At 39.6% G+C, this 12,071-nt stretch overlaps 1 long non-coding RNA gene across 1 annotated transcript in view; it reads left to right on the top strand.

Annotated features, from left to right (window-relative positions):
• LOC118618982 overlaps nucleotides 1-890 on the top strand; it is a 39,036-nt gene extending 38,146 nt beyond the window's left edge. The window contains exon 2 of the long non-coding RNA XR_004957118.1: nucleotides 664-890. This is a non-coding gene — a long non-coding RNA (uncharacterized LOC118618982). The remainder of the gene's footprint in view (nucleotides 1-663) is intronic.
• Nucleotides 891-12,071: the final 11,181 nt, after the last annotated feature.

The raw sequence follows: 12,071 nt of genomic DNA, 5'->3' as shown, positions 1-12,071 counted from the left end.
AATATTAGAAGAGTAAAAAAACCAATCATAGTGGGGCACTAGCCATAGTTAGAAAAATGTTAACCATTTTTTACAATGTTGGTCAGGATTGCTTTGTTCTGATTGAGGAAAAGCCCACTCTGACCTGGCCGGGAGTTTACCTCGGGAATGCCATCCATTTTATTAATCAGAGGACAAGGGGGACTATCTGACATCATGGAAAGATTAACAACCTGATTATTGGAGCACAGGACCCATGACTGCAACTCACTGGCAACCAGCCCCTGCTGCACCCCATCCACATTCCTCTCCCCTTGCCTGTAACCATATTACCCATTTTTTTTCCTTTTTGCCTAACTGCCTTTTCTCAAGTAGTGATTGTTTCTCTACCCTTTAAAAGCAGCTGGCAAGTGGTGGTGGTGGGGAGATTTTTACAGGATGACCCACTGCTCTCCCATACTGCTGGCAATATTGGAATAAATGCTTACATATGATTCAACCTTATCTCTGCTTAATTGGCTCAAGTAGTGACAGGCGGCCCAGACCCATTCATTGTGTGGTTTCACAACAAGTAAAAAAGACAAGGGCTGGGCCCTTTTCCAGCCATTTTTAGCCTCTTTCTAATTCTTTGCAACTCCTTTAGGTGAAATTCTTTTTCTCTTTACTTCCAAATATGTTTTACAGGCCATCGAAGAGATGATAAGAAACCCCTCGGCACTTCAGCCAAACTGTCTCTCAAAGAACCAACAAACAGAAACTCCTCAAGACAACCAACCCCTGGCATCTATGTGACTTAAAATATGACCCCTCCCAATAAAAGGCAACTCTCCTACCTTTTGTTGCTCAGTGCCACCTGGTATTTGGCCCTTCCCTGTCTATGGGGAAAGACAAAATAAAGTTCCTTCCTTTTCTCTCTTCTCTCAGTTGTGAATTCTTTCACAAGCCCGCACCACTGGCCTAAACAAAACCCTAACAATCATGGTGTCAGTTGACTTTTTCTATCACCTCTCTCCCTGGAGTGTAGGTGGCTGCATTCTCCCTGTGTTTTTACATGGTCTTCCCTCTGTACCTGCCTGTGTCATAATCTCTTCTTATAAGGACACCAGTTATATTACATTGGGACCCATCCATTTGACCTCATTATGCCTGCATCACCTCTTTAAAGGCTCTGTTCCAAGTACAGTCACATTCTGAGGTACTGGGGGTTAGGGCTTCAACATACGAATTTTGAAGGACACTATTCAACCTGTAATAAGCAAGAAGGAGATCTTAGAGATTCTTTAGCTCAAATCCGCCATAGAAAACAGATTAGCCAAATTGTTTGAGGCCACACAACTACAGTCGGCCCTTGCCACTTTGCGCTTCGACTTTTCGTGGCTTCACTCTATCGCGGTTTTTTCAAATATATTCATTAAAAAGTTGATCGAGACAGTGAAAATGATACAGCACGTGCTCAGTTGTCTGAGTCAATTATACACCCCTGTATTACAATTAAAATGAAAATTACTGTACATATGGACTGTGGGTCTATGTATTTGAGCACCCCAGGAATCCTTCAATGCCAGGTGCAACCGCTAGAGTCTGGAACGTATTAACTGCGATAAATGAAGGTCAACTGTAGTAGACAGCAGAGACCCAACTTCCCTAATTTGGTGAAGGAAGAAGGCATTCAGTTCAAGGAGCACAGAGAGCACCAAGAAAAACCCAAACAGGCCCACACCAAGACACATAGTAATTAAAATGCCACAAATTAAAGACAGAGAGAATCTTAAAGGCAGCAAGAGACAAGCAACAGGTTACCTACAAAGGAAACCCCATAAGGCTCTCAGCTGACTTCTCAACAGAAACACTACAGGCCAGAAGGGAATGGCATGAAGTAATCAAGCTCATGAAAAACAAGGATCTGAATCCAAGACTACTCTACCCAGCAAGGCTATCATTCAAAATAGAAGGTCAAATAAAGAGCTTCCCAGACAAAAAAAAAAAAAGGCTAAGGGAATATATTAGCACCAAACCAGCACTGCAAGAAATATTAAAAGGACTGCTGTAATTAGAAGAAATAGGAAGAAAAATAGAACCAAATTAAACAAAAACGGCAATAAATAAGTACACAGCAATAATCACCTTAAATATAAATGGATTGAATGCTCCCATAAAAAGACACAGAGTAGCTGATTGGATAAGAAAGCATGATGTTGTTTACAAGAGACCCACCTCACAACAAAAGACTCACATAGGTTGAAATTGAAGGGATGGAAAAAAATCGTCCAAGCAAATGGAAAAAAAAAAAAGCTGGGGTAGCATTACTCATATCTGATAAAATAGATTTCAAAATGAAGGGAGACAAAGATTGCCACTACATAATATTGAAAGGATCTATCCAACAGGAAGACATAACCTTAGTAAACATATATGCACCCAATATAGAAGCACCAAAATATATTTAAAATCTTCTGGAGGACTTCAAAGGAGAAATTGACAGCAATGTAATGATAGCAGGGAACTTCAACACCTCACTGACATCACTGGATACATCCTCTAGAGTCTAGACAAAACATTAACAAGGAAACAGAGACTCTGAATGAAGCACTAGATCAATGGATTTAATAGATATCTACAGAGAATTACTCCCCAAAACTAGAATTCACATTCTTCTCAAGTGCACATGGGACATTCTCAAAGATAGATTGCATGTTAGGACACAAACTAAGTTTCCACAAGTTAAAGGAGATTGAAATCATATCAAACATTGATCAGGGCCCTGAGGCTAAGGTGACTAGATTCCATTCTATCGAGGTCCCTGGCGACTAGGCAATTCCATCCTTATCTAGGCCCCTCAGCTAAAAATGACTCCATTTTTATTGGCAGTGGACTTTTCTCAGTATTTTTTCAATAACAGATTGATTACCCCTAGAAGTAAAGGAACTTTGCCTAAGGTTATAGTTGACCTACGTGTTGGGATGTATCTTGCAGTTTCTGAGTGCTGGGGACTGAAAATCATGAGCCCAGTGACTAAAGCTTATTTTGACTTCTGTAATCACTGTCACACCTACTATTGTACTGGTCCCTTGAGGGGGAGTCAAAAGGGAATGTGGCTTCTGTCTTTAAAAGCAGACCAGCAAAAGACTTCTGGTCAAGATGGCGGCATGGTAAACATGGTATTGCGTCCTCCCACAACCACATCAAAGTTACAACTAAACTACAGAACAACCATTATTAAAAACCACCTGAAATCAAGCTGAATGGAAGTCCTACAACTATAAAATTAAAGAAGAAGCCACATTGAGACTGGTAGCAGGGGCTTACCAGTCCCACACCCACATGTGGCAGATAAAAATTAGGAGGATACCTTGGTTAGAAAGGTCCTCCCAGAGGACTAAGGGGTCCCCGTCCCACACCAGGCACCCAGCTGAATGTTACAGTGCCAGGAAGAGAAGTCGCCATAACTTCTGGCTGGAAAAACCAGAGGGAACTGAGGGTGAGGGAGGCTCATCTTAAAGGGCTCATGCATGGACTTGCTTAGACTTGCACTCTCCAGGCTCCATCATGGGGAAGGCAGCTTGAAAGGCACCAGAGTTATATGGGGAAGAACTGAGTTGTTTGGCATTTGAGTGAAGGCTGGAGAGGCAGCTTTCTCCTGGACAGACATGCTGTCAGAGGCCTTTGTTCCTTTGGTGAGCCCTTCCCTGGGGTGGCAGACAGCTGCCATGTCTGGGACTCCAGCAACCTGGCTCACATTGTTTGCCTCACCTTGCTGATTCCCTGAGGCCCTGCCTGATTCAACTTTCAGGCCCACCCAAGCTGTTGCTAGTTGCTTTACCATAAGATTGGCCTGTCTTGGATCCTGCTTCAGGTTTTCCTAAATTCTTTCAAACAGGCAGCATCTGGTCTCAGCTAGCCCCATACCTCTCACTAAGTAATACATAGAAAGAAACACAAGTAGATAGCCAAAATGAGGAGACAAAGAAACAGGTCCCAAATGAAAGAACACAACAAAACTCCAGGAAAAGAACTAAACGAAATGGATATAAGCAACCTAACAAATGCTGAGTTCAAAATACTGCTTATAAGGATGCTCAATAAACTTAGTGAGAACCTCAGTGAACTTAGTGAGGGCCTCAAGAGCATAAAAAAGGACCAGTCAGAAATGAAGGAGGCACTAACTGAAATAAAGAATAATTTACACAGATTCAATAGTAGAGTAGGTAAAGCCAAGAAGCAAACCATTGATTTGGAATATAAGAAAGCAAAAACAACCAATCAGAACAGCAAAAAGAAAAAATAATCCAAAACAATGAGGATAGTGTAAGGAGCCTCTAAGACAACTTCAAGCGAACCAACATTCGCATCTTGGGGGTGCCAGAAGGAGAAGAGAGAGAACAAGAAATTGAAAACCTGTTTGAAACAATAATGGCAGAAAACTTCCCTAACTTGGTGAAGGAAACAGATATACAAGTCCAGGAAGCACAGAGAGTCCCAAACAAGATGAACCCCAAGAGGCCCACGCCAAGACACATCATCATCAAAATGCAAAAGTTTCAAGACAGAATTTTAAAAGCAGCAAGAGATAAGCAGTTAGAAGTCAGGGATGTCCACTTTCGCCACTCTTATTTAGCATTGTACTGGAAGTCTTAGCAAGAGCAATCAGACATGAAGAAAATATAAAAGGGATCCAAATTGGAAAGGAGGAAGTGAAACTGTCATTATTTGCAGATGACATGATATTATACATAGAAAACCCTAAAGACTCCATCAAAAATCTACTAGACTTAATAAATGTATTTGGCAAAGTAGCAGGATACAAAATTAACGTCAAGAAATCGATGGCATTCTTGTACACCAATGATGAACTCACAGAAAGAGAAACTGAAAAAACAATCCCACTTACCATCGCGCCAAAAAAATTAAGATACCTAGGAATAAACTTAACCAAAGAAGTAAAGGACCTATTTGCAGAAAACTACAGGTCATTGAAAAAAGAAATAGAGGAAGATATAAAAAAGTGGAAGCACATACCCTGTTCATGGATTGGAAGAATTAACATCATTAAAATGTCCATACTAGCCAAAGCAATCTATAGATTCAATGCAATCCCCATCAAAATACCAACGACATATTTCATAGAACTAGAACAAATACTTCAAAAGTTCATATGGAACCAAAAAAGACCCCGAATAGCCACAGCAATCTTGAAAAAGAAGAACAAAGTAGGTGGGATCACAATACCAGATATCAGGTTATACTACAAAGCGACTGTAACCAAAACAGCCTGGTACTGGCACAAGAACAGGCATATAGACCAGTGGAACAGAACTGAAAACCCAGAAATGGACCCAAAGCAATACGCTCAATAATATTTGACAAAGGTGGCAAGAGCATACAATGGAGTAAAGACAGCCTCTTTAATAAATGGTGTTGGGAAAATTGGACAGCTACATGCAAAAAAATGAAACTAGACCATCAACTTACACCCTACACCGAAATAAACTCAAAATGGATAAAAGACTTAAATGTGACCTATGAATCCATAAAAATTCTAGAAGAAAATGTAGGCAACAAAATTTCGGACATCATACAGAGCAGAATTTTCACTGATACATCACATAATGCAACAGAAACAAAGGAAAAAATGAAAACATGGGACTACATCAAACTCAAAAGCTTCTGCACAGAAAAAGAAACAATCATCAAAATGGAAAGGCAACCCACTGTATGGGAGAACATCATTGCCAATGATACATCAGATAAGGGGTTAATTTCCAATATATAGAGAGTGCTCATACAACTCCACAAAAGGAAGACAACCCAATTAAAAAATGGGCAGAGGAATTAAATAGACACCTCTCCAAACAGGACATACAAATGGCCAAGAGACATAGGAAGAAATGCTCAACATCACTAATCATCAGAGAGATGCAAATTAAAACAACAATGAGGTATCACCTCACATCTGTCAGAATGGCCGCCATCAACAAATCATGAAACAACAAGTGTTGGCGAGGGTGTGGAGAAAAGGGGACTCTAGTACACTGATGGTGGGAATGCAGACTGGTGCAGTTACTATGGAAAACAATATGGTTTTACCTCAAAAAATTAAAAATTGGACTTCCATTTGACCCAGTGATCCCACTTCTAGGAATATACCCTAAGAAGCCTGAAACACCAATCAGGAAGAATATATGTACCCCCATGTTCATAGCAGCACTATTTACAATAGCTAAGATCTGGAAACAGCCCAAGTGTCCATCAGTAGACGAATGGATAAAAAAGCTGTGGTACATATACACAATGGAGTACTATGCAGCGGTAAGAAAGAAAGATCTCTTATCCTTTGAGGTGACATGGAGGGACCTGTAAAGTATTATCCTAAGTGAAATAAGCCAAGCAGAAAAAGACATACCACATGATCTCACTTATATACAGAATATAATGAACATAACAGTCTGAGGAATACAGTAGACCCAGAAACCTGGAAGTAGGGCACAGAATGACATCCCTCAGAAGAGGGGATGGGGAGGGGGGTGGGAAGAGATAAACCACAGAACTTATATGCATGTATGCATAACCAATGGACATGGACAACTAAGCAGGGGACGGGGCAGGGGTAGGGTGGGGAGGGGGATGCCAATGGGGTAAAAAAGGTAAAATATCTGTAACAAAGAAATAAATAAATAAAAAAGAGAGAGAGATAAGCAGTTAGTTACCTACAAGGGAGTTCCTATAAGACTGTTGGCTGATTTCTCAAAAGAAACTTTGCAGGCCATAAGGGAGTGGCAAGAAATATTCAGAGTGATGAAAAGCAAGGACCTACAACCAAGATTACTCTATTCTGCAAAGCTGTCATTTAGAGTCGATGGCCATATAAAGAGTTTCCCAGACAAGGAGAAGCTAAAGGAGTTCATCACCACCAAACCATTATTATATGAAATGTTGAAGGGTCTTCTTGAAGAAAAAGATAAAAAATATAAACAAACAAAATGGCAATGAATACATAGTTACCGACAATTGAATCTACAAATAAAATGAACAGGCAGAACAGAAACATTCTCATAGACACAGAGAAATTGTTTTGGTTGCCAGATGGAAGGGGGGTTGGGGGAATGGGTGAAAAAGATGAAGGGGTTAAGAAGTACAAATTGGCCCTGGCCGGTTTGGCTCAGCGGTTAGAGCATCCGTCTGTGGTCCGGAGAGACCTGGGTTTGGTTCCCGTAAGGGCATGTACCTCGGTTGCAGTTTGTCCCCGGCCCTGGTTGGTCGTGTGGGTGGCAGCCACTCGATGTGTCCCTTTCACATCGATGTTTCCCTCTCTCTCTCTTCCTCTCTCTCCCTCCCACTCTGTCTGTACAAAAAATGGAAAAATGTCCTTGGATGAGGAAAAAAAAAAAAAGAAGAAGTACAAATTGGTTGTTAGACTGACAAACCTCAAAGGGAAGGGGGGTTGGGGTCTGGAAAGAAATAAACCAAAGAACTTATATGTATATATACATAACCAATGGACACAGACAACAGTGTGGAAAAAGATAGGAGGGGGGCAGGAATGGGGAGGAGGAGGTCAATGGGGGAAAAATAAGGAACATCTGTAATACATTCAACAATAAAGATAAGTTAAAAAATAAAGGCAGATGAGAAGAACAATTGGGGCTCTTGATCAGCGGAGACTATGTCCCCTGCAGCCCGCTGGTGAATAAGTGCTCCTTTCATTTACAATTTGGCTGTGTGTCTCTGGTTATTTTGCTGACTCGTTACAACAGCATCTCAGATCACAATGGCATGAAACTAGAAATTAATTGCAACAAAAACATGCAAAGACATTTGAACAAATGGAGGCTAAATAGCATGTTATTAAACAATGAATAGGTTGCCAAGGACATCAAGCAAGAAATTTAAAACTTCCTAGAAACCAATAAAAATGAACACACAACAACACAAAATTTATGGGATGCAGTGAAAGCAGTTCTGAGAGGGAATTTCATAGCACTACAGGCCTACCTCAAGAAACAAGAAAAAATTCTAATTGACTATGTAACCTCACAACGTAAAGAATTAGAAAGCAAACAAAAAGTAAATCCCACAGCAAGTAGAAGGAAGGAACCAGTAAAGATCAGAGGGGAAGTAAACGACATAGAGACCAAAAAAACAATTCAAAGAATCAATGAAACAAAGAGCTGGTTTTTCAAAAAAGGTAAACAAGATTGATGGACCCTTAGCTAGACTCACCAAGAAACAAAGAGAAGGAACCCAAATACACAAAATTAGAAATGAAAGAGGAGAAGTAACTAACAACTGACACAACAGAAATACAAAGGATCATTAACAAATACAAAGAACAATTATATTGCAACAAATTAGACAATAAGCAAAATGGACAAATTTCTAGAAACACACGGTCTCCCAAAACTGAACCGGGAAGAGATAGAAAACTTGAACACACCAATAACAACTAAGGAAATTGAAGATGTAATCAAGACTCTCCCAGCAAACAAAAACCCAGGTTCAGACAGCTTCACAGGAGAGTTTTACCGAACATTAAAAAAATAACTAACACACATTCTCCTCAAACTAGTCCAAAAAATTCAAGAAGAAGGAAGACTTCCAGCTCTTTTTATGAGGCCAGCATAATTCTAATTCCAAAACCAGAAAAAGACACTACAAAGAACGAAAACTATAGGCCAATATCCCTGATGATCATAGATGTCAAAATCTTGAACAAAATAGTAGCATATTGGATCTAGCAATACATCAAAAAAAATTATTCACCATGACCAAGTGGGATTAATCCCAAGGATGCAAGGCTGGTACAGTATTTGCAAATCAATAAATGCGATACAGTACATAAACAAAATGAAAGTTAAAAACCATATGATCTATCAATAGATGCTGAAAAGGCATTCGACAAAATTCAGCACCCATTTTGAATAAAAACACTCAGCAACGTGGGAATAGAGGGACCTTACCTCAACATAGTAAAGGCTATATATGAAAGACCTACAGCCAACATCATACTCAATGGGCAAAACTAAAAGTATTTCCCTTGAGAACAGGAACAAGATAGGGATGCCCACATTCACCACTGTTATTTAACATAGTACTGGAAGTCTTAGCCACAGCAAGCAGACATGAATTAAAAATAAAAGGGATCCAAATTGAAAAGGAGGAAGTGAAACTGTCATTATTTGCAGATGGCATGATATTATAGAGAGAAAACCCTAAAGACTCTGTCAAAAAATCTACAAGACTTAATAAATGAATTTGGCAAAGTAGCAGGATACAAAATTAACATCAAGAAATCGATGGCATTCTTATACACCAATGATGAACTCACAGAAAGAGAAACTAAGTAAACAATCCCATTTACCATTGCGGCAAAAAAATTAAGATACCTAGGAATAAACTTAACCAAAGAAGTAAAGGACCTATTTGCAGAAAACTACAGAACATTGAAAAAAAGAAATAGAGGAAGATATAAAAAAGTGGAAGCACATACCTTGTTCATGTATTGGAAGAATTAATATCATTAAAATGTCCATATTACCCAAAGAAATCTATAGATTCAATGCAATCCCCATCAAAATACCAACGACATATTTCACAGAACTAGAACAAATACTTCAACAATTCATATGGAACCAAAAAACACTCCGAATAGCCACACCAGTCTTGAAAAAGGAGGACAAAGTAGGTGGGATCACAATACCAAATATCAGGTTATACTACAAAGCTACTGTAATCAAAACAGCCTGGTACTGGCACAAAACAGGCATATAGACCAGTGGAAAAGAACAGACAACCCAGAAGTGGACCCAGACATTATACTCAATTAATATTTGACAAAGGAGGCAAGAGCATACAGTGGAGTAAAGACAGCCTTTTTAATAAATGGTATTGGGAAAATTGGACAACTACATGCAAAAAAATGAAACTAGACCATCAACTTACACCCTACACAAAAATAAACTCAAAATGGATAAAAGACTTAAATGTGACCTATGAATCCATAAAAATTCTAGAAGAAAATGTAGGCAACAAAATTTTAGACATTATATGCAGCAGAATTTTCACTGATACATCACCTAAGGCAACAGAAACAAAGGGAAAAAATGAACACATGGGACTACATCAAACTCAAAAGCTTCTGCACAGAAAAAGAAACAACCATGAAAATGGAAAGGCATCTTACTGTATGGGAGAGCATCATTGCCAATGATATATCAGATAAGGGGTTAACTTCCAAAATATAGAGAGTACTCACACAACTCAACAAAAGGAAGACAAAGAACCCAATTTAAAAATGGGCAGAGGTGGTGAATAGACATCTCCCCAAACAGGACATACAAATGGCCAAGAGACATATGAAGAAATGCTCAACATCACTAATCATCCAGAGATATGCAAATTAAAACAACAATGAGGTATCACCTCACACCTGTCAGAATGGCCGCCATCAACAAATCATCAAACAAGTGTTGGTGAGGATGTGGAGAAAAGGGGACTCTAGTACACTGCTGGTGGGAATGCATACTCGTGCAGCCACTATGGAAAACAATATGGTGTTACCTCAAAAAATTAAAAATTGAACTGCCATTTGATCCAGTGATCTCACTTCTAGAAATATACCCTAAGAAGCCTGAAACGCCAATCAGAAAGAATATATGTACCCCATGTTCATAGCAGCACTATTTATATTAGGTAAGATCTGGTAACAGCCCAAATGTCCATCAGTAGACAAATGGATAAAAAAGCGGTGGTACATATACACAATGGAGTACTATGGAGCTGTAAGAAAGAAAGATCTCTTATCCTTTGAGACTACATGGAGGGACCTGGAAAGTATTATCCTAAGCAAAACAAGCCAAGCAGAAAAAGACAAATACCACCTGATCTCACTTATTTGTGGAATATAATGAACATAACAGTCTGAGGAATAGGGTAGACCTGGAGACGTGGAAGTAGGGTACAAACTGACAACTCTCAGAAGAGAGGGTGGTGGGGGGAGAGAGGAGATAAACCACAGAACTTATATACATGTACGCATAACCAATGGACATGGACAACAAAGCCAGGGACGGGGTGGAGGGGATGGGGAGGAGGGTGTCAATGGGGTAAGAAAGGAGAAACATCTGTAATAAAAATAAAATTACAAAAAAAATAAAATAAAATTGGTTAATGTAGCAACAGCAGCAGGACTCTTACCTACCACCAACTCTGATGGCCCAGAGAGTGCCATCAAAATCAGTTCTTTATCTAAAGAAAGAAGGCCACTTTTGATGGAAGTTGATTTCATATGTTGGTGCTTGAAAAAAACAGGTGTATCTAATATATCTTGTTTCTAGAAAGCAAGGATGCTTTGAAGAGCATTCGCGACATTGGTAGAAGAACAAAAGAGCCAGTGTTGGAACAACATGTGCATAAAATAATTAGAGTGAAGATAATACTTAATTAAAACAGGTAGAGCCTATAAAACACTATGATATTGATCAAAAGGCAAGTTACACAAAGTATTCTAAAAATATTTGTTAAGAAAAGCAGAATGATTCTAGTAGATGACATTTAATTTTAATTGATCTTAACAAAAAGGAAAACATATATGGATATTTCTTCTGTGAAGCTTGAGGAAATTTACAGTACATTGATCTGTACCCATTTCTATGTGTTTAAACAGGAAAACTGAGTCCAGGAAATGCAAGAACCATGTAAAGACTGGGTGGAGCAATTAGCATGCTGTTCTCCTTAAACTATTATAGCAGCCACTGTGGACACCCTGACTACACCCCTGAGCACTGGCCATATCCATGCTTGCTGGCCCCTTTTCCCACTGCCAAGCTGTGTCTCTTTCCCACGGGGCTTCAGCTGGCCATTCGGAAACTCTGCAGGCTGAAAGTGCCCCTGAGATCAGCCATCAACCAATGGGAGTGATAGAGAATCTTCAGCTTCCTCTCCCTTGAGTGAGGTGGCTCTGAGGTGCCTGTTCTAAACTGTCTCCTGGAGTCTCCAGCAGGGTTAATTACATTTCTCCACCATGAAAACTTGAATGTTATCACAAACCCTGCTTTGCCTTTCCCCTTTCCCTCCTATCTCCCTACAGGGGCTTCATG

This window comes from Molossus molossus, unplaced genomic scaffold (assembly GCF_014108415.1).
Source record: "Molossus molossus isolate mMolMol1 unplaced genomic scaffold, mMolMol1.p scaffold_m16_p_6, whole genome shotgun sequence".
NCBI lineage: Eukaryota > Metazoa > Chordata > Mammalia > Chiroptera > Molossidae > Molossus > Molossus molossus.
The sequence above is the reverse complement of the archived record's forward strand: the minus strand, read 5'-3'. Positions and strand labels throughout refer to the sequence as shown.